We start from the raw sequence: 26,317 nt of genomic DNA, 5'->3' as shown, positions 1-26,317 counted from the left end.
TCATTGAACACCTACTGTACAGACCAGGGGGACTCCGTATATATGGCCGTTGTGACTGTCATCGCCCATTCAACGTGAAGACACCAAGCCAAATCAACCCACAATAAGGGGTGAGCGTCAAGAATGCAGACAGGGGTTCATAAAGAGGGATCTATGGGCAACAATGGTGGAAACCCTGGTAGCAGAGAAAAGAGCATCTACATAGTTTTTAATGGTAATGCACTGTGTGCCCATGATGCATAAAGAATCCATAACACAAATTATAAAAGATAGATTTAGAAAAAATGATTATGAACGTGTACATTTTGCATATGTGCCCAACAGCTCAAAGATGTATCGATAGAAAAGCAATGAAGGCTGCATGCTCCTTTGCTTAACAAAGACTACTAACAAGCCACCCATAGGCTCATTGCAACCAGAAATGCTGATGTTAGATTAAGAAAAGGATAGAAACATTTGATAACTCTCTTCGTCTGCAATGAAGATATCACAATTTGAAAGTGCTTGAGCATTCAGTGATTCTGTTATTGATAGAAGCATTAGGCAACAGCAAGCCCAGAAGCATTCCGGCTATTTCTCGCGAGGAGGCTGAAAGCACATTACAATATAATGATTATCTCCCTCTGATTCTGTGGTGTCACTATGTCGACCTGAGATACTATTGAGCACCGTCAAATAGAAAAGCATCCCTCACAATGAAAGAAGATTATCCATAGCCGGGGAATGAGGTGGCGGGTTTCTTTGTCCTGGCAGGCTGAAATATCCTTAAAACACCCCGTAATAAGACAAGCAGCAGGCATACGCCACAGACAGACAGACAGTGAGATAGTAGAGTGACTACGCCAGAGACAGTGAAAAGAAGGGCTCCATCTGGAGATTACAGTGAACAAACAGAAATCCTTTGAGGCTAAAAATGGCTGACTCAGGAAGCCAAGCACTAGCAGAATGAGTCACGTATCCAACTACGACATCCCCTATCTGTAAGCATCTGTATTACACAGACAGAAAACAGCACCATACTATAGGACCCTTGTAGGAAATCATGTTCAGCTGCTAGGATTTGATGATCATACCCCATTCTTGACAGTAACGATTTCATAAAGCCTTCTATTTTTTGGCTCGATCACTATGGCTGCAACATTGCTGGAGCTCTGTTACTCATGGGTGATCCTAAAAGCAGTCTGCACTGCTGTGGTGGCTGATACACGCCTCGCACTCTAAAGTGTGGCGGTAATTTATCCTCTCCCAAGCTCCCATCATCTTGATGTGATTCACACAGTGACAAGAGTCCAACTCCTGGGTATTGGGCAACAAAGAGGGGTGTTGGGGGGGGGGGGGGATTACAAGGCAGATAGAGATCACACAACTACATGACCTGACGGTCTATTCCACAGTACACTCTTCCTCTCCTCCCTACCACACACACACACTGTGACACAGGTGCACAAGCATGCATACAAAAACATCCCTTAAGCACACCACAGCTCTCTTTCATCGTAACTAGAGTGCAAAGGCGCATTACTTGCTCTGGTCGGTCGGTCTCCTGCTTTCTTAAGGTTATAGTCTATTCTGTTTGTTTCAGTGTGTTTAATGAGCTCGCCGGGATTCTGAGTGAAGACATAAGAATCTATAGGGACCCATGGTAGTCCATGACCACGTGCATCCTCCTTCTAGAGAATACAACTAAAACTCTCAGAATATCATAAATATATTTGTGAGAAAAGTTTTCAAACATTGCTCATCTTTTAATGTAGTTTCATGTGATGTGGGCTGTGTTCAATCGTTCTACAAATGAAAATAAAACATCTCTTGAGGTTTGCTGCCAATGTGAGCAGAGTTTTTTTCTCTCCACTGGTTTTCACAGAAAGAGAGACTCATAAGCTCTTCAAAGATGAGTATTATTTAGAGACTACAATTCATTTGGCAGCTCATATTTTCTGCTCTCAAAGAGCTCAAGCTAGTTTGAGACATACTGTGGGTTGTTTTCATCAGAAGAGAAGAGAAAGAATTTGGCTTGGTCCGAGAACCCACATTCCCCACCCCCTTTTCAAAGATGGACCTTTTTTCATCTCCTAGTGGTCTAGCACATTAGTGTGGTGACTATGTGCTTCACAGGTGGGAGTCTGCCTCCATCAAATAAGCCAGTTCACTAAGGACGGGATTTGGCGCTGTTATTTTTCTATTAGGGAAGAATTATGCTAAGCCTTCAGAAGCCATCTTTGTGTTGCTATGGCAGCCCATATTTCCTGCCGGGTTGTGACCTTGAATGACTACAGTGCAAAGCCAAGTAGCACCGAGACCCTTTGAGGATTAGAAATGTGGACCTCATAGTTATGCAAAACACCTCAGATATGATTGAACCTTGAAAGGCTGAATGACAAGTTTATTGAGATCGCCGCTCTTTTCTTCTGATCATTGTCAGTCGAACGTTCCCAATCACTTGGTATCCGTTGATCTGCAGCTTTTCCACTTGCTTTTGTCTAGGTCAGATCTCTCTGCCAGGAATTTGGTGGGCTTTTCATTTATCCAGACACCAAATAGCCTTATACTTCATATTAATCCGTTGTGTCGTTATGTAATAAGATGAATCACGTGATTATGTTGATGCAAATTTTTTAAAAATGTAAAAGCCTAACATCTGATGGTATATCCATCACTTTGCTCAATAAAACATCTGCGTTTCAATGGATAATTCTTCTCACGCAGAGATTATAGTGCATGCTGGTTACTGTGGCCTTAAAGCGCTCTGGTTTATAGCTTTAAATTATTAATAGTTCAAAAGTATTTAATCAATACTACTATACTGAGGGAACTTGCAAAGATCACCCCCCAAATCAATTGACATGAGTTTTTTTTTTGGACTGTTTTACTCTAACTTTGAATCTAAACGTTGGTTTTGATGTGTAGCCTACACAGCTGGAATGTTAATCAACTGTGATATTCATTGAAAGTTTGTACATTTCTTGTAATTTTCACTAGTGTTTTCAGGCCAGCCTTCAAAGTCTCAAATGTATTTTCAAGAGAGATGTGTAGACAGCAACTGAAAGCTAACACAGGGATGGGGCTTTGAACATACGAGACTGATACTATTGTGGTCACAAAGCACAACAGGAGACTACTTTGAAGAGGAAAGGGCTTTGGGTATCAGATTTCATCTTGGAAATAGTGTCAGAATACAAGCTCAAGTATTAGACCTGTTGAAACGGCATATTAGGACTAGAGAAACCCGGGTTGAGTTTAGAGCCACTTCCTTGACTGCTCCCAACTGAAGATTGGGAAAGGTCAAGACTAACTTCAGAGTTTAAACCCAGGATTAGATAGAACACTATGTTTTATCGTAGGTTTAGTTGCCCCTCTCAACCCATCAGGATTCAGATGGGAAAGGGGACTTGCTATGCAAAGAACAACTTGACAATTTAGAGTTTTTAAAAAATAAAGTGTTGCTATCAGAGCAAAATCTTGCCGTTGGCTTGAGAATTTATCAGTTTCAAGATCAAGCTGTGTCCTTGTCAGTTGATGGGTCTGTAGAAGACGTTACACTTTCAAACTATGTCTATGCCTTGTCAATGTGGATGCTTCTGGAGTAGAAACAAACTCAACACTAGCCACTCTCACCAACATGATTTTGACAAATACTTGTCAGTTACCCATCTCCTCTAGCAACTTAATCAATCTCCGAGGTCCCAAGGAAGTAGGACTGTGAGTATAGATCTCTGTGTTTTTGTTCCTCAACCTTCTGCTATGAAATAGTTCTAGTCTTTTGTGTCAGTGTTCGGTTTTGACAAAAGTGACATTCACATATTGGGTTGTTCTGTTGTCACAGTCGTGCCTGGCTTAAAGTGCTCTCCATGTGAGGTTTAGTCCTCTTTGATGTCAGGGTCTCCAGAGATCCGGTTTGAGCATGCTATCTGCTTCAACAGTTCTCTCCCGGCCTCTCATGCAGAGAGTGACACAGGAACTGCCAGAGCAGGGATTGACTCTTTCATTTCCTACCAACTACAAATGAAGGATGCTTAGAAAGTAAATTCAGGGGGTGCCAAGCACATTGCAATATTCTGTTGCAACTACTGAAGAAACGGTTGTTTATCATTAGGCTACAGTCTAAGCTTAACATTCTGTTTAATCAATGCTCTGTGGTAACATCCACCACATCCAAACTCAGAGAGCAACATTAACACGAACATAATTATTTTTCCAAGCAAATCTCAAATGTGTCATAAATGAATAGTTAATGATGTAATCACTAACTGTTATGCACCAAACGTGCCATATTCTAATAAAAACAAAGATGTCAAACTCAAAATAACAGAGGTCATGCTATTCCAAACTCTGAAAGTGAATCAAGCTCATCTGTTCCCATATCACAAGGATATAATTAGAGAATCCATGAAGAGAGAAAAAAAATCCATAATACTGTTGATTTATTCATTGAAATTGAAAGAAATATGGGCTAGTAGTTGAACTATTTCATTTACACGAACGTCACAATTTGCCATTTACTCCTCCACTCATTAGACAACGTGCATCTTAACTGGAATGTACAATTTCATTGAGAAAAGGCTTGATTAATAATGATCTGGTAATCGTGTTTTATGCCTGTAAAGGCGGGAACACGTCCCTCGCGCCGGTTCACCTGAGATGCAACCTGAGCGCCACGTGACACTCGGGATTAGCGGCGATTAAAGAAGAATTCTCCAATGTACCGTATGAATTTACCTGACAGTGCCAAAATAATCATCCACCCTTCGTGAAATACGTAATTAAGGGAACCCCAAAGACAGACATCTGAAATGGAGTGAAGTGTATTTAAAAATGGCTGTGAGTCAAACTAGGGAATTTCTCTTATTTATAAAAAATAATTAAACGAATGATTGATTGTAGGCTAAATAAAGGATTGCGGACAGTTTTGTCCATACGTGATTGAAGGTGAAATATTTGTTTGGTGTGCTATTATTTCAAACTGGAAAGGGCCGGGTTTTTGCTTTGGTTAAATAGTTTGCTATTATTTCACATTCCTTCCAATGTCAGTCCTTCGCCAGTTCAGGCTATGTAACATTGTCACGTTTTCATTTAGGCTAAATAACAGTTCAATTGTTGTTGCCTTTTAGGGGGAGGGAGATATTTATGTTAAATAATTAAGCAATGAATCCGTTTGTAGAAACGACATTCTTTAATATCATGTAACAGCAAGCGGTTGTACCTTTGTAACCCAAATTGTGAGTCATACAAAAACGGATATGATATCACATGTGTAGCCTATATACGTTATAGGCGAAACTTAGAGAAAGACAGAGCCATATACCAGAAGTGCTCCAATTGGGGTCTACCCTCACATGGCGGGTTATATGCAACTATCAATATTTACACTGTTCAAGGAACAAATTCAGTTAAAGGTCACAGTTTCGATTGGCCATGTTATATCCTCTTATAAAAAAAGATTCTGGATAGAAGCAAAAAGCTTGCTTCATCTGTGGCACCCCTTAAGGTTCTAAATAGAACATACATTTTTTTCCATATAGAACCCCAAGGGATCCCATATAGAACCTCAGCCATTGTTGGTTCATTGAAGAAGAACCCCCGGGGTTCTGATGGAATAACCCTACAAAACGGTTCTATATAGAACCTATAGGGGTGCCACATGAAGCAACCAATAGAAGCTTTTTGGTTCTATCCAGAACCTTTTTAAGAGTATACTGTAATGTCTGCCATCAGTGGGCTATGGAAGAAAGACATTTGAGGTGAATTGTGTTTACATTTAGATAATCATACAGTGACGTCTTGCAGGTGTCATAAAGTTCTGCATTTGATTGGAGCAGACATTGTGCTTTTTCAACCTGTTGAGACATTATAGGCCTAATAAAATAACGCCATATTTTGAGATAGCTAAATATTGTTTTGTTAGAACATGAACAAATGTACCTCGTATGACCCATTGTTTTCCATCCAATTCAACATTTGTTATAATTCGCTATTTAAGGACTAACTCCCATTTATTATTTTATTTTGTTATTGGATTTCCTATATTGGCAATTTTGCAGACCCATAATGTTTACTAGCCAATAGTCCGATGGCTAATTTCATATAGTGTAATGATTTCTAAGACGGACAGCCTTTTCTTAATTCAAGAATATTAAAAGCTGAACTATGAAAACAAAACAAAAAAGCTTTGCGGTTATGGTTTATCATACCAAATTCCAGATTGAAATAATTGCTGACCCACTACAAAGGCCAGTAAGGGCTGCGGAAATAATGTTGGCCTTGGCCTAGGCTAAACCCCTACTGAACGCAACTTGTAGACTAAACGAAACCTAAAATATTTCAGATTGTTACGTTTGTGTGATTTTAATTAGATACGACAATTTATCCCACAAAAGTTTTCTGTGACAAATTGGAATATGCTGCTAATTTACAGTAGCCAACATTTGTCACACACTTCAGAAATCAGAGATTGATGTTTTGATGATTGCACTGCACACAATTTATAGCCTATTTTATTCACAATTAAAATATGCAAAACATCTCTTATTCATAGTAGCATGTTACGAAATAGTGTGTCTATTTATCTCGAAGTTGGAAAATTGTGTTATTCTCTTAAATTATTAATTGACACCGTAAAATAGGCCATAGCCTAGCCTAGCTTGCTGACTGCATTCACAGGTGTGCTTTGGTGGACATGGCTCGTCCCTCGGGGGTGAAACTGTTTAGGACACTTTAGAATATACCTAAATAAAGTGACAATGGGATTGATTCAAAGCTCCTGAAATGTTCTCCACATATCGCCCAGAAAAGGTCCCTTTTCAACTCTTCGGCATTTATGTCCGGTGAAAAAAAAAGATGAGGCCCTCCTCTATCCCGTGTAAACACGGCCCTATGCATTGTGTAAATTACGTGGATTAGCCCCCCCCTTTGTTGCCAGAACACTGGACCTCAGTGTACACACAGGGACTGACTGATTCAATCCTCCTCCAAAGACATTTGGCCTTAACTCTCACTGACAAAGTTAAGGAAGTGTTACATCCATTCACTATTTAAATAACTAACATTTCAACCGGAAATAGGTCGTCGGAAAGTAGGCCTACCTGTCATTGTTGAATATCAGTTGTTTTCGGTGTTTGGAAAAATATGATTGTGATGTGGATACAAACGTGACTTCTGATTTCACCTTTGAAACTTCGTCAAAGTAGAACGGTATGAAACACTGCATACATTTTGTTTTGTACCGAGAAATTGAAATGACCTTATGTCAAGGTAATTTCCTGGTTTGACCCCGGAAAGGACTTTACCTTATTTTCTATCATTTCAATTTCAATTAGTTGAATTGTTCACAATAATATTATTTAGGGTATTACAGCATAGGAGCCGTGTGTATAATTATATTGAGCAGGGAAACAACAGTTGAACAATTATTATTAGTGTCCAATGCAATAACAATGTCAATACTGAATAGAAGGGGGGTCGAATAATACATAGGCTAGTAGGATCTAATGCATAAGAGATGGCAAATTGTTTCCCGAAATTGGTTCGAGGGTTATGAGTGTGAATGTTTTCTCAGGTGACTCTGATTGTGTGTGTGTGTGTGTGTGTGTGTGTGTGTGTGTGTGTGTGTGTGTGTGTGTGTGTGTGTGTGCGCGCGCCGACTAGGTGAAAAGTCTATCGATGTGCCCTTGAGCAAAGCACTTAACCCTAATTGCTCCTGTAAGTCACTCTGGTTAAGAGCTTCAGCTAAATGACTCAACTGTAAATGTGGGTTTTCCTATTTTAGTTGACATTTTATTGAATAATAGTCTACAGTCAGATATTAAACGTTTTAAAAGATTTTAAAACCTAATAACTTATTTATTTTGTTTATGCCATAGCCTAAACCTAAAGACGAACATGTATTTGTTTGATTGATGGCTCACTAAAAGTGAACGATACAAATTTCAGAGTCCCGATTATTCTATTTCGTTATAGACCATTTCTAAAATATGTGCGCCTAAATTGAGTTAAAAGCGTAATATTTATTATTTTTGAAAAGACGACATGAAATTACCCCTCATAAATAAAACAAGTCAAATATTAAACTAGGGACTGGATAAATGATGTAAATGTGTCAGAAGTGTGTTCTCAAATTGGGATCTTGTACAGAGTAAAGTTTCCTTTTTAGTTGTACATTTTCTCGCACCTGACACTAACCTTACCTAAAACATCATTTTTGTTTGCTATGAATGTACACAGGTTGTCACACGCCTTGTATTAAATGACCAAATCTGGAGGGAAATTAACCACTTTTTATCCTCAAATCCGAATGTTTCTGAAGTCTTATTTAACTTCACATTCTTATCATCACAATTTTTTATACTTTCCCGAAACATGTGTTTCGGTTGCCTAGTTGCTTCTATAGTGGTCTGAAAAGATTGTGACAGAAAATGATTGAAACGCAGCAAGGCTCTGATAAATTAATTTGTGATAGGATATCACAATTAGTGAAAGTATGTCTAATAAATGACTCATTAGTTCATTTCTTATCCTTTTATGTGGATGATTTGAAACCAACTTAGAATACCGTGACACGATTTTGTGTGGATAGGCTAGCAAGATGATATGATGGCAAAATAAGCTAGAATGTTTACTTGAATGAGATATGTATTCTAATGTGTTGAATATTCTATTCTAAATAGGTTGTTCGGCATTGTATAGTTATTACCAATGTAAACAAATAGCAGACCAAGTGATTTAAACAGGGATAAACTCAACAGCTCGTCACCTGTCGCATCCAACTTCCCTCCTCATTGATGTAAAAAGTAAAGGGGTAAACGATTGTCTGTCATTCAATCTTTTGTCAAACTCGTGGTTCACCCCTTTTGTCAAGTCAAAATACAAACGACCCTGTAAAAAAATGTAACTTTTATCGAAATAAGGCTATTTGAAAGCCAAAAGGCAATATCCTAAAGGTCTCATTGTGAAATCGTCTGAATTTGGATAGTGGGTTGAAATTGTTATCGAAGCGTGAATAGGTAAATTAAAATATAGAAAAGGTAGAAAACAATTTGCTGTAAGTTAATGGAATAGTTTTACAGAAGAAAGTCTTGCCTTGACGAAAGTTGACAGAAACATTGCATGTGGTGTTTGTTTTGCGGGCTATGGGAACGAATTACACATTAAATCAGTTTTTTCCCTCTCCTGCGCACCTGTGATGTATTGAGAACTTGACTTCAGGTGTGCAAAAGTTGATCTGCGCAAAGAAGACAGCCCATGGTTCTTTATATTTAACGAATTTGAATTGATTTTACAAAAATAATCATTTTTTGTGCTCATTTTCCAAGTCATTTATCAGCCATGTTGTTCGATGCAGGAATCCAATGCGCAAAACGAATCCGATCATGACTGTCGCAATTTGAAGGCCATATAATGTTAAAATGTAGGCCTGTTGCTAAAAAAAGGTACTTCTTTGTAAACCTCTCTCTTACCTGTCAATCCAACTGTAATAATGTGGTACCCCTCCTTTATGATTAAATGTGTGTTTTGTTATGGTCTGATTTGTAAAAATATATTGATCTATAAATTGATCTATAGTATAATCGTAAACCAGAATGCATTGATATGGTGACCAACATAACACAGTGTTGATATTCATGAAATATTTTCAATTAATTAAATTATGTTGATGCATATCGTCATATTTTACAAAGTAGCCTATTATGAGTAATTCCTTTATTTAGTCTCTGTGTCTGTTAGTCTTCCAGTCAGCAGACCCCATGCAGGCATAGCTTGAACTTGAAAACAATGTATTTAAATCAGCTGCAGTCATAAAACCATCAAAACTGCTCAAATTAAGGACAATGGTATATTTTAGCTGCTATTTGAATAACAAGACACGTGTTTTGCCGTGATGTATGGTGCAGTGAATCGTAATGAATCGTCTAAAATGGATCCTGGATGGACTCATGTTCATCATTGGGGGTTCACTCATACAACTCACTGCCAAGATCAATTTACCATATTTGAAAATGTAAATACACCACAAAACCCAGAAAAGATGCACCAAGAGCAACATCTATCAATACTTTTTCCTTTTGAAAGTGTGACCTGATGTACTTGTATGATCCTGTCTTTGTTTTGTCTAGTCCAGGCTGCAGACGGTGTTAATTGGGCTGTATTTGACTTTGTGTGCAGGACGAGCCAACGGAACATCTGACCATGAAGTTTGCCAGGCTGTGGATTCTCCAGCCCTGCAACCACAGAAAGTCATTCTCCATCCATATTAAAGGTATATAAAGATTGTCAACATTTTTCTTGTCAAATTCACATCATATGTCATGGTGGTACTGGGCAAAAGAAAAGTGCATAATAAAATAGAAGAGAAAATCAATCCATTTGTATTTTTTATTTTTTATTTAACCAGGTAGGCTAGTTGAGAACAAGTTCTCATTTACAACTGCGACCTGGCCAAGATAGAGAAAAGCAGTGCAACACATACAACAACACAGATGGGATAAAGAAACGTACAGTCAATAACACAATAGAAAAGTCTATATACAGTATGTGCAAACGTAGTAAGATAAGGGAGATAAGGCAATAAATAGGCCATAGTGGCGAAATAATTACAACTTAGCAATTAAACACTGGAGTGATGGATGTGCAGAAGATGAATGTGCAAGTAGAGATACTGGGGTGTAAAGGAGCAAAAAAATAAATAATGGGGATGAGGTAGTTGGATGGGCTATTTACAGATGGGCTATGTGCAGGTGCAATGATCGGTAAGCTGCTCTGACAGCTGATGCGTAAAGTTAGTGAGGGAGATATGAGTCTCCAGCTTCAGTGATTTTTGCAATTTGTTCCGGTCATTGGCAGCAGAGACCTGGAAGGAAAGTCGGCCAAAGGAGGAATGGCTTTGGTGATGACCAGTGAAATACAGTGCCTTGCGAAAGTATTCGGCCCCCTTGAACTTTGCGACCTTTTGCCACATTTCAGGCTTCAAACATAAAGATATAAAACTGTATTTTTTTGTGAAGAATCAACAACAAGTGGGACACAATCATGAAGTGGAACGACATTTATTGGATATTTCAAACTTTTTTAACAAATCAAAAACTGAAAAATTGGGCGTGCAAAATTATTCAGCCCCTTTACTTTCAGTGCAGCAAACTCTCTCCAGAAGTTCAGTGAGGATCTCTGAATGATCCAATGTTGACCTAAATGACTAATGATGATAAATACAATCCACCTGTGTGTAATCAAGTCTCCGTATAAATGCACCTGCACTGTGATAGTCTCAGAGGTCCGTTAAAAGCGCAGAGAGCATCATAAAGAACAAGGAACACACCAGGCAGGTCCGAGATACTGTTGTGAAGAAGTTTAAAGCCGGATTTGGATACAAAAAGATTTCCCAAGCTTTAAACATCCCAAGGAGCACTGTGCAGGCGATAATATTGAAATGGAAGGAGTATCAGACCACTGCAAATCTACCAAGACCTGGCCGTCCCTCTAAACTTTCAGCTCATACAAGGAGAAGACTGATCAGAGATGCAGCCAAGAGGCCCATGATCACTCTGGATGAACTGCAGAGATCTACAGCTGAGGTGGGAGACTCTGTCCATAGGACAACAATCAGTCGTATATTGCACAAATTTGGCCTTTATGGAAGAGTGGCAAGAAAGCAATTTCTTAAAGATATCCATAAAAAGTGTCGTTTAAAGTTTGCCACAAGCCACCTGGGAGACACACCAAACATGTGGAAGAAGGTGCTCTGGTCAGATGAAACCAAAATTGAACTTTTTGGCAACAATGCAAAACGTTATGTTTGGCGTAAAATCAACACAGCTCATCACCCTGAACACACCATCCCCACTGTCAAACATGGTGGTGGCAGCATCATGGTTTGGGCCTGCTTTTCTTCAGCAGGGACAGGGAAGATGGTTAAAATTGATGGGAAGATGGATGGAGCCAAATACAGGACCATTCTGGAAGAAAACCTGATGGAGTCTGCAAAAGACCTGAGACAGGGACGGAGATTTGTCTTCCAACAAGACAATGATCCAAAACATAAAGCAAAATCCACAATGGAATGGTTCAAAAATAAACATATCCAGGTGTTAGAATGGCCAAGTCAAAGTCCAGACCTGAATCCAATCGAGAATCTGTGGAAAGAACTGAAAACTGCTGTTCACAAATGCTCTCCATCCAACCTCACTGAGCTCAAGCTGTTTTGCAAGGAGGAATGGGAAAACATTTCAGTCTCTCGATGTGCAAAACTGATAGACATACCCCAAGCGACTTACAGCTGTAATCGCAGCAAAAGGTGGCGCTACAAAGTATTAACTTAAGGGGGCTGAATATTTTTGCACGCCCAATTTTTCAGTTTTTGATTTGTTAAAAAAGTTTGAAATATCCAATAAATGTCGTTCCACTTCATGATTGTGTCCCACTTGTTGTTGATTCTTCACAAAAAAATACAGTTTTATATCCTTATGTTTGAAGCCTGAAATGTGGCAAAAGGTCGCAAAGTTCAAGGGGGCCGAATACTTTCGCAAGGCACTGTATACCTGTTGGAACACGTGCTATGGGTGGGTGCTGCTATGGTGACCAGTGAGCTGAGATAAGGCGGGGCTTTACCTAGCAGAGACTTATAGATGACCTGGAGCCAGTGGGTTTGGCGACGAATATGAAGCGAGTGCCAGCCAACGAGAACATAGTGGTGGGTAGTATATGGGGCTTTGGTGACAAAACGGATGACACTGTGATAGACTACATCCAATTTGCTGAGTAGAGTGTTGGAGGCTATTTTGTAAATGACATCACCAAAGTCAAGGATCTGCAGGATAGTCAGTTTTACGAGGGTATGTTTGGCAGCATTAGTGAAGGATGCTTTGTTGTGAAATAGGAAGCTGATTCTAGATTTAATTTTGGATCGGAGATGCTTAGTGTGAGTCTGGAAGGAGAGTTTACAGTCTAACCAGACACCTAGGTATTTGTAGTTGTCCACATATTCTAAGTCAGAACCGTCCAGAGTAGTGATGCTAGAAGGGTGGGTATGGGCAGCGATCGGTTGAAGAGCATGCACTTAGTTTTGCTTGCATTGAAGAGCAGTTGTAGGCCACGGAAGGACTGTTGTATGGCATTGAATCTCGTCTGGAGGTTTGTTAACACAGTGTCCAAAGAAGGGCCAGAAGTATACAGAATGGTGTCGTCTGCGTAGAGGTGTATCCGAGAATCACCAGCAGCAAGAGCAACTTCATTGATGTATACAGAGAAAAGAGTATGCCCGAGAATTGAACCCTGTGGCACCCTCCATAGAGACTGCTGAACTCTATCTGAGAATTAGTTGGCGAACCAGGCGAGGCAGTTATTTGAGAAACCAAGGCTGTTGACTCTGCCGATAAGAATGTGATGATTGACAGAGTCGAAAGCCTTGGCCAGGTCGATGAATATGGCTGCACAGTATTGTCTTTTATCGATGGTGGCTATGATATCGTTTAGAATACCAATACCAATGTCAGGTCAACCAATGGGTGAGAGAGATTGTTACAGAGGAGATGGTAGAGCATACAGTGTACTTCCCTGTTGATAATTGTTACAGTTTTTTTTCCTCCATTGATGTTTTGAGATTGGACTGTAGCTCGAATAGTACTTTAGCACATAGGGTTCACCAATTGGTGGCACCTCGTTAGTCAGTATGTGTTCCACCTGTGCTGGTTGGTCCATCTCGTTAGTTGGAATGGGGTTTCCATCTGTGCTGGCACAGGTGATATTTAAGAGCGGCTGGCCCAATCCTCCAGTTGTCTTGAGAGTTGTGGAGGGTCAACACCTTTAGTTGGCTCTCCCTGTTTGATTTCTAGAAAGACAATATTTTATCTGTTCTTCCCTGTTTTTGTTTTGCTCCACTTTTTAGTTTGCTTCCTGTCTTTAAGTTTGGTGTGGGTTTCTCTTTTGTTTGCCTCTTAGTGGGTGCTCATGGTGGGTGTTTTTTAGGTCCCAGTTCTTGTTGCCAGTCAACTTTCAGTGGACACCCGCATGAGTGTCTTTCAGAACCACTCCTAAAACCCCACCTGTTTCGTTTTGGTTGTTGTCAGTGACTCTTTGTTAGTTCCTCCTTCTGTTTGAGTGACATTTTTGGTTTTATAGTCTGTGGAATGTAACAAGAATACAGTGTACAGGTGGATGTACCTTATAAAGGTGAGAGAGAGAGACTCTAAAGGTAATCTGGGCAGAAGGAGGACCCTGGTTGTAGTAGAGAAAGGTTGGAGCAGAAGGGAAAGTGAGCAGACCATAGCATTTTTTTTTTAAATACCCCCTTTTCTCCACAATTGGTAGTAGTTACAGTCTTGTCTCATCGCTGCAACTCCCGTACGGACTAGGGAGAGGCGAAGGTCGAGAGCCACGCGTCCTCCAAAACACAACCCAACCAAGCCGCACTGCCCATCCAACCCGGAAGCCAGCCGCACCAATGTGTCGGAGGAAACACCATACACCTGGCGACCTGATCAGCGTTCACTGCGCCCAGGCCTGCCACATGAGTCGCTAGTGCACAATGGGACAAGGACATCCCTGCCGGCCAAACCCTCCCTAACAGGGACGACGCTAGGCCAATTGTGCCCCATGGGCCTCCCCATGGGCCTCCCGGCAGCGACAGAGCCTGGACTCAAACCCAGAATCTCTGGTGGCACAGCTTAGACCACTGTGCCACCCGGGAGGCCGCGACGATAGCATTATGATTGGGATGAGAGTAGAGACACATCTTATATAAAGTAGGGATTGTAGAGCAGGACTCCTCTGACAGCAACACTTGCGTCATCCTACAGGGGAGGAATAAAATAAAATGACATTGTATCAGACAGGGGATTGTAGGCTTCAGCATAGTACTTACCATTGCAAAATCCCTACGTGCAAAAATGTTATATTTAAAGTGTCAAGTAGTTCATAACTGCTTGAACTTACAAACTTCTTACACAGTAATTCTATACATATTTAGATCCATTAACACAGGACCAATTTAAAGCCAAAGGTGCCTGCAGGGAGGAAGTCATTAAAGTGGGACTATAATAACCTATTAAAGACATTGAGAGGGGCAATATTAGTAAAGTAGAGAGGGGTAATATTAGTAGAGAAGAGAGGGGCAATATTAGTAGAGTAGAGAGGGGTAATATTAGTAGAGTAGAGAGGGGTAATATTAGTAGAGTAGAGAGGGGTAATAATGGTAGAGTAGAGAGGGGTAATATTAGTAGAGTAGAGAGGGGTAATATTGGTAGAGTAGAGAGGGGTAATATTAGTAGAGTAGAGAGGGGTAATATTAGTAAAGTAGAGAGGGGTAATATTAGTAGAGAACAGAGGGGCAATATTAGTAGAGTAGAGAGGGGTAATATTAGTAGAGTAGAGAGGGGTAATATTAGTAGAGTAGAGAGGGGTAATATTAGTAAAGTATAGAGGGGTAATATTAGTAGAGTAGAGAGGGGTAATATTAGTAGAGTAGAGAGGGGTAATATTAGTAAAGTATAGAGGGGTAATATTAGTAGAGTAGAGAAGGGTAATATTAGTAGAGTAAAGAGGGGTAATATTAGTAGAGTAGAGAGGGGTAATATTAGTAAAGTATAGAGGGGTAATATTAGTAGAGTAGAGAAGGGTAATATTAGTAGAGTAAAGAGGGGTAATATTAGTAGAGAACAGAGGGGCAATATTAGTAGAGTAGAGAGGGGTAATATTAGTAGAGTAGAGAGGGGTAATATTAGTAGAGTAGAGAGGGGTAATATTAGTAAAGTATAGAGGGGTAATATTAGTAGAGTAGAGAGGGGTAATATTAGTAGAGTAGAGAGGGGTAATATTAGTAAAGTATAGAGGGGTAATATTAGTAGAGTAGAGAAGGGTAATATTAGTAGAGTAAAGAGGGGTAATATTAGTAGAGTAGAGAGGGGTAATATTATTAGAGTAGATAGGGGTAATATGAGTAAAGTAGAGAGGGGTAATATTAGTAGAGTAGAGAGGGGTAATATTAGTAGAGTAGAGAGGGGTAATATTAGTAGAGTAGAGAGGGGTAATATTAGTAAGGTAGAGAGGGGTAATATGAGTAGAGTAGAGAGGGTTAATATTAGTAGAGTAGAGAGTGGTAATATTAGTAAAGTATAGAGGGGTAATATTAGTAAAGTAGAGAGGGGTAATATTAGTAGAGTAGAGAGGGGTAATATTAGTAGATTAGAGAGGGGTAATATGAGTAAAGTAGAGAGGGGTAATATTAGTAGAGTAGAGAGGGGTAATATTAGTAAAGTATAGAGGGCTAATATTAGTAGAGTAGAGAGGGGTAATATTAGTAAAGTATAGAGGGGTAATATTAGTAAAGTATAGAGGGGTAATATTAGTAGAGTAGAGAGGGGTAATATTAGTAGAGTAGAGAGGGGTAATATTAGTAGAGAGGGGTAATATTTGTAGAGTAGAGAGGGGTAATATTAGTAGAGTAGAGAGGGGTAATATGAGTAAAGTAGAGAGGGGTAATATTAGTAAAGTATAGAGGGGTAATATTAGTAGAGTAGAGAGGGGTAATATTAGTAGAGTAGAGAGGGGTAATATTAGTAGAGTAGAGAGGGGTAATATTAGTAGAGTAGAGAGGGGTAATATTAGTAGAATAGAGAGGGGTAATATTAGTAGAGTAGAGAGGGGTAATATTAGTAGAGTAGAGAGGGGTAATATTAGTAGAGTAGAGAGGGGTAATATTAGTAGAGTAGAGAGGGGTAATATTAGTAGAGTAGAGAGGGGTAATATTAGTAGAGTAGAGAGGGGTAATATTAGTAGAGTAGAGAGGGGTAATATTAGTAGAGTAGAGAGGGGTAATATTAGTTGAGTAGAGAGGGGTAATATTAGTAGAGTAGAGAGGGGTAATATTAGTAGAGTAGAGAGGGGTAATATTAGTAAAGTAGAGAGGGGTACTATTAGTAGAGTAGAGAGGGGTAATATTAGTAGAGTAGAGAGGGGTAATATTAGTAGAGTAGAGAGGGGTAATATTAGTAGAGTAGAGAGGGGTAATATTAGTAGAGTAGAGAGGGGTAATATTAGTAGAGTAGAGAGGGGTAATATTAGTAGAGTAGAGAGGGGTAATATTAGTAGAGTAGAGAGGGGTAATATTAGTAGAGTAGCGAGGGGTAATATTAGTAGAGTAGCGAGGGGTAATATTAGTAGAGTAGAGAGGGGTAATATTAGTAGAGTAGAGAGGGGTAATATTAGTAGAGTAGAGAGGGGTAATATTAGTAGAGTAGAGAGGGGTAATATTAGTAAAGTAGAGAGGGGTACTATTAGTAGAGTAGCGAGGGGTAATATTAGTAGAGTAGAGAGGGGTAATATTAGTAGAGTGGAAAGGGGTAATAATGGTAGAGTAGAGAGGGGTAATATTAGTAGAGTAGAGAGGGGTAATATTAGTAGAGTAGAGAGGGGTAATATTAGTAAAGTATAGAGGGGTAATATTAGTAGAGTAGAGAGGGGTAATATTAGTAGAGTAGAGAGGGGTAATTTTAGTAGAGTAGAGAGGGGTAATATTAGTAAAGTATAGAGGGGTAATATTAGTAGAGTAGAGAGGGGTAATATTAGTAGAGTAGAGAGGGGTAATATTAGTAGAGTAGAGAGGGGTAATATTAGTAGAATAGAGAGGGGTAATATTCTTAGCCTGTTTACAAAGAGCTAACACTGAATAGGTAGAATGAGAAAGACCGGTGAAGATGATGAGCGTGAGAAGACGGGGTAACCTTTCGGCAATGTGAGGTAGTGTCGTCCTAATGTCAGTGAAGCCAAGGTGAGGAGGCAGATAGGATAGACAGGAACAACTGGCCTGACACAGACCAGGTGGATTCATATGCCTTCATACAAAGAGCAAGATAGGAAGATGACCCCATTGTCACATTGTATAGTTCATATTCCAAACCACTGGTTATCAATCTATAAGCATGTGTGTCCATGTGTTTATGTGTGTGTGACCCCTGTGTTGAGGGAGCCACGTCCCTTGAACACACCAGGCTCCCTTCTAGCAGGAGCAAGTTAACATTCTACTATATTCTCTCCCCCCTCCCTTTCCTTTTGTCCTAAGAGGGCAATTAAGGAAACAAACGTTTTCCCCCAGATTAGCTGACTGCCAGCTTTGCATACTAATGTAATGCCAAGTGGTTACAAATAGTGAGTGCTCTAATTACCGCCACTGTTTTCAATCAGAAATTGCTCGATTTCCCAGGATGAGGTCTCCATGGCTGGAGAAAAAAACCCACAACCTGACAGAAGCTATAGACAATCATCATCTGTGTGTGTGTGTGTGTGTGTGTGCGTGTGTGTGTGTGTGTGTGTGTGTGTGTGTGTGTGTGTGTGTGTGTGTGTGTGTGTGTGTGTGTGTGTGTGTGTGTGTGTGTGTGTGTGTGTGTGTGTGTGTGTGTGTGTGTGCGTGTGTGTGTGTGTGTGTATGCAAATAATCTCATCTGCCTTTCTCTGTGTGTGTAGCTCAGCCCTCTCCATCACTGGTGCCCCTGACAACACAGGAAATGGATCCCACCCGACGGCAGATTCAGCCTCCACACTGTTTATCACCACAATTATCCCCCATTCATTCACAGGCTTATAAGGTAAACTGCCATTCAGTGATGTGAAACCACGGGTCTGGACTGGCAATTTGATGTAATTGTGCCGCTGTGATCCTCTGTAGTAGGAGCTAGGCACCTCATTTACTGTGGCATTCTATTGGAGGGAGAAAATTAGAACGAATGAGTCTTTGATTTTTGGAGAGGGACAATGGTGTAGTATAATGTGGCTGAGATCAAACAGAATGGAGGTAGATGTAGAAAGGGGCAGCCTGCTGGATGCATCGACCAAGCCCAGGGAGCGGAGGGGGGACATCCTCCCACTACCATGGCCATGGGGAGCTGCAGGGACGGCACAGAGCACTGTGAACCCGGTGACAAGGACATGTTCCCTGGCTGGGCCTGAGAGTGGGTCTGGGTCCCCCCAAAGGACACGCACACAGGACCCGTCCAGGACCCCATCCGCTGGCCTTAACTGACCTTTAGCTAATGGAGGTCTGGCCTCTGATCAATGCACTGAGAGACTGGCGGAAACCATCTTGCCTTTTCTTTCTGAGAGAGGGGGTGGAGGGGGCAAGGGGGACAAAGGCGACAGAATTGGACGGAGCCAGGAGCCAACATGGGGCCATCGACCCTGCCACTCTCCCATCCTGTGGGCGATATCTGTGCCAGCGGGCCTGGGGATGGTAATGTCACTCTGCCCTGCCACTGAGGAAGGACGGCCAACCCCTCTGTCTCTGTCTCTATGCTGTAGGGAGCGAAAGTCAGTGCAGATCCACTTGTGAATGTCAGATTCATCTATAATAATGGCTATTATGGCTTTGTGGTTGAATGTGAATCAGCTTTATCAGTAGGCTATACGGCAATTAAGAATCTTATGAAAAACCAAATGTTTACGACAAGTTTATGGCCAATTCTGCAGTGAAATTTTGCGTTGAAACTCTCTTCAGTTTTCCTCATAGGATAACCCTTTTTGGTTCCAGGTATAACCCTTTTGGGTTCCATGTAGAACCCTCTGTGGTTTGGGATGAGTTGGACCTCAGAGTGAAGGTATAGCAGCCAACAAGTGCTCAGCATATGTGGGAACTCCTTCAAGACTGTTGGAAAAGCATTAAATAAAGAAAAACCCTTGAATGAGTAGGTGTGTCCAAACTTTTGACTGGTATTGTACATGGAACCCCAAAGCGGTTCTATCTGGAACCAAAAAGGGTCCATGAAAGGATTCCCCTATGAGTACAGCCGAATAAAAAACACTTTACGGTCCTCTGTACGAGCCAGATGGTTCACTACTGTACCTTTCATCATAGTAGCCTCTGAGGCACATCCCACATTAGCATAGAACAACAAATGAATAACAGCCTTTGTATCGTAATGAGATACACACTTCCTTACAATGATGCAAAGCAATTCATATGACCAACTGCAGGTAAATCACATTCCATATGGAGAGGGACAAAAGCTCAGAGATAGATTTGGCACGGTTTGCTCTTTTTATTTTCATTATCATTAACAGCAATGTGATCCTCAAACCTCCTGTGACCTTTTCAAAGTATGCTCTATTCTCATAAGAGCCACTCATTAGGACAAGCAGAAGGAAAAGTGCAGAGAGAGAGAGAGAGAGAGAGAGAGAGAGAGAGAGAGAAAGCTTGAAAGTGCACAGAGTACAGTCCGAAAATGACATTATAAACATGATTATCATATTGCTGATGTGCTTTTATATGGTGCTCCTCAATGCACATTCCTAAAATTGGAAATGCATAAAGATGTCATGCGGTCACTGCGGGGCCAGCGGTAGGGCATACTGTCTGTGTGTGATTACTATGCAGTTACACTTAGGCCCGCTGACGGACCGACTGAGGAGGATACGAGGCAATCTGAGCGGGGCATGTCTGGCCTATGACAGGCTCAACTTGCTAGCGTTTCCTCCTTATCGGGAGCTGGGGATGACAAGACTAATTGAAAAGCTCCTTTGTTTTCTTCCTCACATATAAATGGATTACAGTCTTTGGTCCTATGTTTACTCAATGAGATCTGACACAAGTGGAGGGATAGGTCCACTCCCAATTCTATCCCACACACCTGGCCCGATTCTGCCCAATTCCATACTAACAATCAGCGCCTCAGTCTCCATCTCCCACCCTCCTGTGTCTCTTATCTAGCAGGCCAGTAAACTCACAAATCCCATCATACTGTACACATCTTAAAGGGATACTTTATGCTAGCAGATAACCATAGACTTCCAGTCATTGCGCTAACGCTAGGTAACATTGGCTCACGAAACTACCTTGAAAGTCCTTCATACTGGACACAGAGACATAAAAATGGTATCCACTAATTCTTCTGACTCTGGGCAAGTAGATAAAGGGCCTCTGGCAAAATCCTGAAGTAGCCTTTTAATATATTTATAGGTGTGGTTATATGGTGTTGGGGGGGGCTGACACCCTTGGTCAGGGACTTACGGGGGGTGCAGGGGAGCGAGGAGAGAGATGCAGAGAGAACCCTGTGGACCCACAGAGTGGCGTGGCAGACTCCCCAGCCTCCTGCTAGGATTTGTTGGAATGTGAGAGAGGAGGATTTCAGCGCCAGGCCAGAGCCATGCAGACTTCATGCCATCTGTCTCCCCCTCCGTCCTCCCTTTGCCAAACTCATCAGACCTTTTTTTCTCTCCTTTTCATCCCTTGTTCACAAGACTAGGGATCTGCTAACGCACTGGAGGAAAGAATGGAGGGAAGAAATGGAAGAAGAGCTCAATAAACAAATGAATATGTATTCATGGAGTTGATGTACTGACATCCTGTACGATATACAGTATCTGTGACAGAGAAACTGAGTCTTCGTGTTGTATCAAAGTTTAATGACCATAAAACACTTCCAAGAGTCAGTAAAGTCAGTCAGTAAAGTCTAACACTGTGATGAAGGCATCAATGTCAAAAATGTGTTTCTTTTAATAACAATGACCCATACGTATTTAACTTCCATTGTCCTTCAAGAATGGCTGAATATTTTCTTGTGGTGTACCTGGGTAGAACTGTGTGGTAGTGGCACACCGTACATTATCCTGCATGAGTTAGTGAAAACAAAAGTCTGTTGTGATTCCAACTCATGCATTTTGTTATGGCAGAAACATGTCAGATTCATTATCACAACTGTTAATATGGTGTCATATCTGCCCTTCCGTTTAGTGACGACCCAATAAACGGTATCATAAATAACAGTATGTTGTTGATGTGTTCATTTGAACCAGTAATGAAGTGAGGAAAACAGCCAGCTACCAACCTTCAATGACCAGGTCCACTTCACATCCACCAATCCCTGAAAACAAACATTTTCCAACATGAAGGTTTTGACCACAGATGACACAAACACATTCCAAACAACCACTCAATCACTGCCACGTTGAGGAGCGCTCAGGATCAGGATTCAACTGGCATAATGGAATCATAAACAGATCCCCTCATCAAATGGCTCTGTGAGTCGTGTGGTGGTCTGATGGGGTTGACCCCTCACCCTCTCCCTGTGGGGGGTGGCTGGGGAGGGGGGCACGGGAGATCACACGACGGCCCTGTTCGGGCTCCATGTCCACACAGACTGGCCTGTTCAGAGAGGGTGGAGGGGTGGAAGTGTACCCCCTCGTCCGAAAGAGAGCACCAGGTGGCAGGGATGTGGGCAGGGGGCTTTTGATGCTGACCCCTGGTCTCTGGGCTGGGATGGCCCTAGTCATTGATCCAGCCAAGGGAGGGAGGGGAGCCAGGTGCCCCTTGTGGAGCTTGGAATGAGCTGGCCACACTGGTCCCAGTCACGCCGCTAGCCCGAGCCCCAGTGTTAACTGACTATGACATTGTTGACCGGATGATGGACTAAGGGCTTGATTCAAGCCTTATCGCCGAAGTTGAGAGCTATAGCGTGATTTAAGTTTAAATGCAATGTTCCCGCGCTTGTGGAGACTGCATTCACAGTAAACTTTGCATATGTCAGCTCAATTGGAAATTACCTTCACATTGTAAGTGCGATATAACGCTGAACTTCGGCGAAACGGATTGAATCGAGACCTTACATTGGCAGCAATAGGGTAAATATATACATATATATATATTTATATTTTTACCCCATTTCTCCACAATTTTTCATGTTATCTAATTGGTAGTTACAGTCTTGTCTCATCGCTGCAACTCCAGTACGGACTCGGGAGAGGTGAAGGTCGAGAGCCATGCATCCTCCAAAACACAACCCAACCAAGCCGCACTGCTTCTTTGACACAATGCCCACTTAACCCGGAAGCCAGCCTCACCAATGTGTTGGAGGAAACACCATACACCTGGTGACTGTGACAACGTGCACTGCGCATAGGAGTTGCTAGTGCACGATGGGACAAGGATATCCCCTCCGGCCAAACCCTCCTGATAACCTGGACGACGCGGGGCCAATTGTGTGCCCCATGGGTCTCCCAGTCACAACATTGCCTGAACTCGAACCCAGAATCTCTAGTGGCACAGCTAGCACTGCGATGCAGTGCCTTAGACCACTGCGCCACTCGGGAGGCCCTAAAATATGTATTTTTAACTAGTGTCGATGCATGGATTCTTTGATTGGAAACGTTTCTAATTTAAATGGGGTGATTGCTGAATATAACAGAAAGTAATGCAAGGTAACACACTGAAAAATGAATGTTGAGTGGTGGTGACTGACAGCCGTGTTAGGTACCCAACCAGATTAAAACAGGAGACACAGACAGAGCAGAATTCCTCACCATTGTCAGGGGTGTAATAACAACATCAGCCGCTACATGAATAAGAGGAAAAAACAAACACGTTTTTTAAAGTGTGATCATTGAGTGTATTATTTTGGTGTGGTGTTAAATCTGAATTTCACTCGAGTGTTGTATAAAATGCATGACTGGAATAAATAAGAGTTAGAGCAAGCCAGTGAGAAATCATTGTTACAAATGTGAGCACCATTATAAATCCATGCATAAAGCTTACTGTGATGTAGCTAGTCTCTTTCATTCATAATGAGATGATGTCCTGCTGAAGTAGCTGGAAGAAGACATTACCTTGAAATCTGCCCAACATTCCCAACACTGTGTCTGTGTCTGGGCCAGGCTTGGAGGAGGGTTAGTGTTCTCAGTATCTAAGCACTGTCTATAAGATGTTTACCGCACACATACACACCTGCACACTCCACTCACACACACACACTAAAGTGCCCACACACACACACGTGCACACACACACACACGTGCACACACTCACGCACACAGGGAAATGAACGTGCACATACACACACACACAAAAGACATGGACTACAATTCTGACACTTCCCTGGGGCTTGGATGTGAAAGCAGGCTGGATGGAAGAAAAATGAAGATGTGTCTGATTCCAACAGCAGCCAATAGGAGAGTAGTACCTTTACACCCAGTGCTCTCTGATAGGTTATCCTGGCACTCTTCATCTCCGGGTCCATATCATTGTCTTTAATCACAAGCACACCGACAGTCCAACCCAGTGACAAGACCCAGGGAGGGGTGGAGGGATGGAAGGAGGAACGGAACAGTAGAAGCAGCCAGTGTATTATTATGAATAAAGTATTAAAACAGTCAGCACATCAAAAGCATACGGGGGCCATGCTATCATACATTAAAGTAACATAGTATAGCTTAATGTCTCCTAAGGCATGTTATGGTGACGCTGCTTTGATTTGAAATGTATTGTGTGCACGGCAAATGGATTTGTGCGAGTGGAGAGCGAAAGGGTGGCGTAGGTGCAGACCATCATTTAAAACCAACCTCATAGGCTCTTCAAAGCCTTTGTGATTGAGGATATTTAGTGTGCACTGGTGTAAAAGAGACCCAGATATTTAGCACTTACTGCTGCAGGAGAGACCCGGATATTTAGCACTTACTGGTGTAGGAGAGACCCAGATATTTAGCGCTTGCCCATGTAAGAGAGACATATGATATTTAGTGCTTACTGGTGTAAGACAGACCTGGATCTGTAGAGCTTACTAGTGAAGGAGAGACCCGGAAATGTAGCACTTACTGGTGCAGGAGAGACCCAGATATTTAGTGCTAACTGGTGCAGGAGAGACCCAGATATTTAGCTCTTACTGGTGCAGGAGAGACCCAGATATTTAGCTCTTACTGGTGCAGGAGACCTGGGCCACGGCTGTATAAACAACAGATATGCTGGTGTAGCTGGTGATGCATAGACCTATAGTTGAAGTCGGAAGTTTACATACACTTAGGTTGGAGTCATTAAAACGTGTTTTTTGGCCTAGCGTCGTCCGGGTTAGCGAGGGTTTGGCAGGTAGGGATGTCCTTGTCTCATCGCGCACCAGCGACTCCTGTGGCCGGGCGCAGTGCGCCCAACCAAGGTTGCCAGGTGCACGGTGTTTCCTCCGACACATTGGTGCGGCTGGCTTCCGGGTTGGATGCGCGCTGTGTAAAGAAGCAGTGCGGCTTGGTTGCGTTGTGTATCGGAGGACGCATGACTTTCAACCTTCGTCTCTCCCGAGCCCGTACGGGAGTTGTAGCGATGAGACAAGATAGTAGCTACTAAAACAATTGGATACCACAAAATTGGGGAGAAAAAGGGGTAAAATTCAACAAAAAAAGATTTTAAAAAAGTTTTTCAACCACTCCACACATTTCTTGTTAACAAGCTATAGCTTTGGCAAGTCGGTTAGGACATCTACTTTGTGCATGACACAAGTCATTTTTCCAACAATTGTTTACAGACAGAATATTTCACTTATAATTCACAATATCACGATTACAGTGGGTCAGAAGTTTACATACACTAAGTTGACTGTGCCTTTAAAGAGCTTGGAAAATTCCAAGATAATATCATGGCTTTAGAAGCTTCTGATAGGCTAATTGACATAATTTGAGTCAATTGGAGGTGTACCTGTGGATGTATTTCAAGGCCTACCTTCAAACGCTGTGCCTCTTTGCTTGACATCATGGAAAAATCAAAAGAAATCAGCCAAGACATCAGAAAAAAAATGGTAGACCTCCACAAGTCTGGTTCATCCTTGGGAGCAATTTCCAAATGCCTGAAGGTACCACGTTCATCTGTACAAACAATAGTATGCAAGTATAAACACCATGGGACCACGCAGCTGTCATACCGCTCAGGAAGGAGACACGTTCTGTCTCCTAGAGATGAATGTACTTTGGTGCGAAAAGTGCAAATAAATCCCAGAACAACAGCAAAGGACCTTGTGAAGATGCTGGAGGAAACGGGTACAAAAGTATCTATATCCACAGTAAAACGAGTCCTATATCGACATAACCTGAAAGGTCGCTCAGAAAGGAAGAAGCCACTGCTCCAAAAACCGCCATAAAAAAGCCAGACTATACGGTTTGCAACTGCACGTGGGGACAAAGATCGTACTTTGTGGAGAAAAGTCCTCTGGTCCGATGAAACAAAAATACAACTGTTTGGCCATAATGACCATCGTTATGTTTGGAGAAAAAATAGGGATGCTTGCAAGCCAAAGAACACCATCCCAATCGTGAAGCAAGGGGGTGGCAGCATCATGTTTTGGGGGTGCTTTGCTGCAGGAGGGACTGGTGCACTTCACAAAATAGATGGTGTCATGAGAAAGGACATTTTTTGGATATATTGAAGCAACATCTCAAGACATCAGTCAGGAAGTTAAAGCTTGGTCGCAAATGGGTCTTCCAAATGGACAATGACCCCAAGCATACTTCCAAAGTTGTGGCAAAATGGCTTTAAGGACAACAAAGTCAAGGAATTGGAGTGGCCATCACAAGCACTGACCTCAATCCCATAGAAGAT

The 26,317-nt window shown here is 41.7% G+C and overlaps 2 long non-coding RNA genes across 4 annotated transcripts in view; one reads left to right on the top strand and one right to left on the bottom strand.

Annotated features, from left to right (window-relative positions):
- Positions 1-21,499, top strand: part of LOC110504948 — a 34,652-nt gene extending 13,153 nt beyond the window's left edge. Inside the window, exons 3-5 of one of the 3 annotated variants that reach the window (XR_002470660.2) lie at positions 10,156-10,249; positions 18,442-18,563; positions 20,927-21,499. This is a non-coding gene — a long non-coding RNA (uncharacterized LOC110504948). The remainder of the gene's footprint in view (positions 1-10,155; positions 10,250-18,441; positions 18,564-20,926) is intronic. The other 2 variants (XR_002470662.2, XR_002470661.2) reach the window with 2 other exon arrangements.
- LOC118946044 lies at positions 20,048-24,795 on the bottom strand. Its single transcript, XR_005041173.1, has 2 exons — positions 21,795-24,795; positions 20,048-21,227 (listed from the first exon to the last, which is right to left on the bottom strand). It is a non-coding gene; the product is annotated as an uncharacterized LOC118946044 (long non-coding RNA).
- Between the last annotated feature and the right edge of the window lie 1,522 nt (positions 24,796-26,317).

The sequence above is a fragment of the Oncorhynchus mykiss genome, chromosome 31 (assembly GCF_013265735.2).
Source record: "Oncorhynchus mykiss isolate Arlee chromosome 31, USDA_OmykA_1.1, whole genome shotgun sequence".
NCBI classification, from domain to species: Eukaryota; Metazoa; Chordata; class Actinopteri; order Salmoniformes; family Salmonidae; genus Oncorhynchus; species Oncorhynchus mykiss.
The sequence above is the reverse complement of the archived record's forward strand: the minus strand, read 5'-3'. Positions and strand labels throughout refer to the sequence as shown.